Here is a 6670-nt window from a genome sequence, read left to right as displayed (position 1 = left end):
TATGCAAAAGGCCTGATAACAAACCAAGTACCAAACCGAACTGGAGATGTCTTAGCACCTGCATCATCTCAAGACCACAGGAGGAACTAATGCCATCCCAGAAACCCAAGTCCCACCTTTAAAGGAGACAGTTAAATGGTCTACAATGGGCAAAAAAAAAGAATGGAAGTCAATCACCAGAATTCCCATCAAAACCTGCAGAGTTGTAGGGGTCTGGATCATGATTAGCTGTAGATGTCGGATGGCATTAGCAGACAAGGACGGACTGGGGCTAAAAAAGGCCCTGGACTTTTCCAACAATTTAGGCCCACAGCCCATATGCGATTTTGTGTTTAAATAACCACTTGCAAGCGTTTCACGATACTATACCAAAAGCCTTATAGACTGAAGATATTCACAGATAATAACATTACACAATCAATGAAACTACAATAAAACAAAAGTACTTCAGAACACTCACAAAGAAGGTAGCCCTAACCTATATTAACTTGAACTTGTAGGATAGAAACTTTATTTATAGGTTGATAATGAAAATGTACTCAATACTGTGGCAGTAAAAGCTCACTCAACAGGGCACTGGTCTCTGCAACTCTATCTATAATGAGCTCACTGCCGAAGGGCATTACGATGTCCTTCTCTATGGCCATAAGCATAAATGCTTCGACATGTTCCTGGGAATTAGTGCTCCTCAATCTATTCTTTATATATTTGAGGACAGAGAAACTTCTCTCACAGGCTACTTGGGTCACAGGAAGAGTGAGGAGTAATTTGTAACCTAGGCCAAGGATGTGATAGGCATCTGTTAACAGGTTGTACCTTGTCAGAATCTGGTAACAACATGCTGGGCAGTTTTTACAAGCTTTGGAGGTGCTCAGTTTAAGTTCCTCCTCTTCTGTGTCTTTGTTCTCTTCTGCCTCTTCTTCCACCACTGTCCTAACTTTGTATTCATCCAATTCAGACTGTTTCAGACGTGGCCATTGTGCTGCCAACACTTAAGCTCACTTTGCAAATTAGCAGCAGTTGCATTGCTTTCAAACTTGAGTAAGCATTTGCTCAACCCTTGAAAAGCAGTATCAGGCAGACCTGATAAACAAACTTGGGTAAAGTTTCTTGGGTCAAGGAAAGCCATGTCTGCATAGAGGGAACCATGGGATAGAAAACGCCATTGGAGGCTCCCTGTAACTGTGCCCATCACCTGGTTATGGACTTCTGCTTCATAGGCACTGTTAGCATTTCCAAAGCTCTCATCCCTTGCCATTTCAACATCCATCATATTTGTTCTCCTCATCCTTTTCTCTGGAAGAGCTTCTTCCACTTCCCTATCACATTCCTCCTCAGACAATTTTGTATTTGCCCACTGAACAAAAACATCAGCAGCTTTCTTCACTGACTCATAATGTTCTTGAGGGCATTTTCAGTCAAGATGTCTAAACCATGCGTCTGCAAGTATTTAGAGAGTGGTGTTGTGACTTCAAAGATCCTGAGGAAAAGCTGAGCAGTCAGAACTGTCTCAAACCTCATTAAACCCTCCAAATACCCTTTTGCTTTGGCACGCGCTGATGTCTTCAGGTTAAACTGGCCTTCAATATTTTTCAGTGCCCTGATGACATCAGTGTAGACACACTGGTCTGGCTTCCCAAAGGACCCAAAAATCTTCCTCAAGGCAACATCCTTGGCCCACCACCTTGTTTCTCCAATCATGGAAAGACACTTATGTCGACTGTCTGGACTTTCCTGCTCCCACACATTCATCCTCTGGTATGACTCATGAAAGAAGACAGCAATATCGTTCATTATTGAGAACAAGGATCCACTGGCAATACAATACAATTCAGTTGTGTCAGCCAGAACCAGGTTTAACACATGTGCATAACACCACACATGCACTTGGTTTGGCGCTTTCCAGGACAACAGAGCGGAAAAACCTTTGTATTGGCCTTGCATATTGGATGCACCATCAGTGGCATTACTGATGCAGTTGCTGATCTCCAATTCACATTTCTCCAGGACATCTGCAAGGACCGTGACAAAATCTTGGCCAGTTGATGCTTCACACTTTACCACTGCAAGAAACCTTTCCTGAACGGTGTCTTTGACATACCTTAAGACTATAGAGCACTGGTCTTGGGATGTTATGTCTTGGGTTGTGTCGATCTGCACTGAAAACACCTGAGCCTCTCTAACCTCTTTTGCAATGGTCTCCTGTATAAGTTGCTGCACTGTAGAGATGACTTTATTCACAGTGGTTTTGGACAAAAATGTCACAAGAGAGTCTCGACCCTGATCTCCTGTTTGATGCACCTTCTTACTTTTCTCAATGCACTCAGTGAGATGTTCCTTCAGACATACATCATATTTCCCAAGAAGAATTACAAGCTCAAAAAGTTCCCATGGTCAATACTCAGGTCATCCAATGTGTAAGCTGCTTCAGATTGTGTCCCTCTATAGCTAAGTCCTCTCTTACCAATGACTTTAATTATTTCAACAACTCGTTCCAACACTTGCCGCCTTTTCCTTATTTGGTCTCTGTGGGACACTATTTGGGGACCATGTGGCAGACTGGCTATATCAGCTTTTGATGCACGTAAGAAATATGCTTCAGCACACACCCTATGCATGGCCCCCCTTTCATACTCCTCTACTCTTTGATTGACATGCTTCCAGTCCTGCATTCCACTTATGAAGGGATTTGTTTCATATGGCTTGGAAAATGCCGAACACACTGTAGAATATAACGTGTGACTCTCCTCACAGTATGTGAGCCATTTGCGATTTGTGCCATCTTTACAAATGAACACTCTCTGCAGAGACAGATTTTTGGGCTTTTGATGGGGGTGATAACAAAAAATTGTTCCAGGCTGTAACTGTCTGACTTTGGGCGTTTGAAATGGTGTGATTCTGAGCATCCTGGCACTTCCCTGCACTCTCCCTGTCATCTTTTGAGCTGTAACTATCTTCTTCAACCTGAATTAACAAATGATAGATAAATAAATAAATACATATATATATATATGTTGTTAGGCAATGTGTATAGCCAGTTGATTGTATAACATCAAATGCTTATCCTTAAAAAACCTATTCAATATTTCTTCTATATCATAACTTTTAATAAACTATACTGTCCAAGTATGAAGAAGACAATGGCTGTGCCTAGGCTACTTTTAATTAGGCTCTGCCAATTCGGAAAAAAAGAGGACTGAATAGTGTTTGCGTTTGTGTGTGTGAGAGGGAGAGAGAGGGAGAGGCGGGAGAGACTACTAATACGTTCCGTCTCCAAAACGCAAAAGTATTTTTTGTCATCTTCCCGTTTTTCTTGCATATCAGACGTGACACTGAAAATGATTGAAATAATCACGCACTACCTGAAATTACGGTGTTTGGCTATTTTATTATTTTCCATATTGCAGTTTGTTCGTGATATTTCACGCATTAACGTTGTCAGCCACAAACACATCGGTTGGACTGCCCTGAATCGTGCTGAAAACTCGATGTTTATAGCAACATAACCCAAATAAATAGGTGAGCCTATTATAGCCTAGCCTACTGATGTACTAGGTGCTTCTGCAACTTACCAGCGCCTCTAGCTCTTCTGCGCTCGTCTGTCCCTGCACTACCGGGGGATGCTCAATAGGCCTACTAAATAGCTCAGAAAGCTTTTGACATTTTGATGCGCCCGCCTCCAATGATTTGGCCTTCTTCTCCTTCACCTTCTCCCAGCCACTTTTGTCTTTACGCTTCCTACCTGACATTTTCTTTAGGCCTATACCTCTTTTTTGTGTGTTTTTTTGTTTTGTTTTGTTTCAAGTTTTGTACCCTTCCCCACGTAATCGGCGTGCAATATCGTATTGGCGCCCTCTATTGTTTTGACTTAATATCGCTAATCTTTTTATTTCCTTTTCTGATGAGCCGTAGGCCACATAAAGGCCGCATGTTTTGGACACTCGGGTGAAGAGAGGGGCGGAGTTGTCAACTGATCACCATCTGGTGGTGAGTTGGGTTGAGTTGCAGGGGAAGCCTCTGGACAGACCTGGTAAGCCCAAACGTGTAGTGCGGGTGAACTGGGAACGTCTGTAGGAGTCCCAAATCCAGGAGACCTTCAACTCACACCTCCGGCGGAGCTTTTCAGGCATCCGTGTGGAGGCTGGGGACATTGAACCAGAGTGAAGCCTCCATTGCCAAAGCTGCGGCGGGGAGCTGTGGTCTCAAGGTCTTAGGTGCCTCAAGGGGCAGTAACCCTCGAACCTCCTGGTGGACACCGGTGGTCAGGGAAGCCGTCCGACTGAAGAAGGAGGCCTTCCGGGATATGTTATCCCTGGGTACTCCTGACGCAGTTGCAAGGTATCGACGGGCCCGAAGGGCAGCAGCCTCAGCCGTGGCCGAGGCAAAGCCCAGGGAGATACTGTGGGAGGTGCTGCGGGAGTATGGGGTGAGGGGGTCTCTACTCAGGGCCATCCAATGTCTGTACTCTCAAAGCGAGAGCTGTGTCCGGGTCCTTTGTAGCACGTCGGACCGATTTCCGGTGAGGGTTGGCCTCCGCCAGGGCTGCGCTTTGTCACCAATCCTGTTTGTGATATTCATGGACAGGATTTCGAGGCGTAGTCGTGGGGGAGGGGGTCTGCAGTTCGGTGGGCTAAGGATTGCATCTCTGTTTTTTGCCGATGATGTGGTCCTAATGGCTTCATCGGTCTGTGACCTTCAGCACTCACTGGATCGGTTCGCGGCCGAGTGTGAAGCGGCTGGGATGAGGATCAGCACCTCCAAATCTGAGGCCATGGTTCTCAGCAGGAAACCGATGGACTGTCCACTCCAGGTAGGGAATGAAGCCTTACCCCAAGTGAAGGAGTTCAAGTATCTCGGGGTCTTGTTCTCGAGTGAGGGAACAATGGAGTGTGAGATGGGCCGGAGAATCGGAGCAGCGGGAGCGGGACTACAGTTGCTTTACCGCACCGTTGTGACGAAAAGAGAGCTGAGCCAGAAGGCAAAGCTCTCTGTCTACCGGGCCATCTTCGTTCCTACCCTCACCTATGGTCATGAAGGATGGGTCATGACCGAAAGAACGAGATCGCGGATACAGGCGGCCGAAATGGGATTTCTCCGCAGGGTGGCTGGCATCTCCCTTAGGGATAAGGTGAGAAGTTCAGTCATCCGGGAGGGACTCGGAGTAGAACCGCTGCTCCTTCGTGTTGAAAGGAGCCAGTTGAGGTGGTTCGGGCACCTAATGAGGATGCCACCTGGGCGCCTCCCTAGGGAGGTGTTCCAGGCACGTCCAGCTGGGAAGAGACCGAGGGGGGGACCTAGGACCAGGTGGAGGAATTATATAGCTTCGTCTTGGAATCCCCCAGTCAGAGCTGGTTTATGTGGCCAGGGAAAGGAAAGTTTGGGGCTCTCTGCTGGAGCTGTTACGTCCGCGACCCTGACGGAAAAGCTGGAGAAGATGGATGGATGGTAAATGGTAAAGTAAATATAACCCAACAGGCACGACAAAAGGAGAAAACCTACAAGAGAAGCTTTGCGAGAGGTTGGTTCGATCGAAAGGCTTGGCTAACTAGCTGTGGGTACACCAATGCAATCCTTAGCTTCCCTTACTTTTAAAAAAAAGTGCTTGTCATAGTTTGTGGACACAGACAGGGGTGACAGACCTGAGATGTATGTCAGGACGCATTAAGAAACATGAGCGGGCAAGAGTGCATATGGACAACTGTGTGAAGCTAGCCATGCTAGGCCGAATTAGCATAGCCACACAGCTAGATGAGGGACACCGCATTGCCATAAGAAGGCACAACGAGGAGGTGGACAGGAATCGGCATATTTTGAGGTAAATTTCAATGTTTCACACATATTCATATTTGTTCGCTGTTTTCTGTAGGCCAATAAATTAGAAACGAGACATTGTGAGCTGTTGATGCAGTGGAGCGCTGCTCAGTTTGAAAACAGGCAGCCACACAGGCGATGCACAGGTAGTTACCCCTACACGTTTCACAGGTAATGATAATGATCAAGTTGCATGTTTATTATGCTCCGTGTCCAGATAGAAAAGTGCAAACGCATAACGATCTATTATAATACGGAATACAACAATCTAGTTCTTTAAAGGTATGTAGTCTACAGATGGGGGTTGATTAAAGTGCACTGTAAACAAATTGACAATTGGATAATGGATAACACTCGGTGTTGATACTAGAGAAAGAGAAAGAAGGCTCCCAAAGAGGGTGGGACAGCATTCTTAAAGTGAACACCAAGTGTGAGAAGAAAGATGATTTTAACATTTTAACTAGTGTGAAACACAGTAATCCAGCTCAGAACCTAGAAACAACACAAAGTAAAAAGCAGAGCAAAACAAAGCAAATATACAGTTACATACAGTTATTGAGATCACTTTTTTAATGGCGAATGTGTGTGAGTGAGTCAGTCAGTCAGTGAATGAGTGAGAGAGAGTGACAGAGACTTTGTGTTAGATAATTTATCATTGTGAATGATTTGGGATCTCCAGCTGGTCACCCTAAAATGCACCAGAATGCAGGAAATCACACCTACAATATGTTTCACCAGCGGCCACTGCTCTCCAACAAAATGAACTAGTTATGAATACATTTATTCTTTGTTGTCTGTCGGGTCACTCAGTACTGGATTAGTGAGCTGCATGACCGAGAGTTAACAGTAACGGCGCACT

The sequence above is a fragment of the Eleginops maclovinus genome, chromosome 1 (assembly GCF_036324505.1).
Source record: "Eleginops maclovinus isolate JMC-PN-2008 ecotype Puerto Natales chromosome 1, JC_Emac_rtc_rv5, whole genome shotgun sequence".
NCBI classification, from domain to species: domain Eukaryota; kingdom Metazoa; phylum Chordata; class Actinopteri; order Perciformes; family Eleginopidae; genus Eleginops; species Eleginops maclovinus.
The sequence above is the reverse complement of the archived record's forward strand: the minus strand, read 5'-3'. Positions refer to the sequence as shown.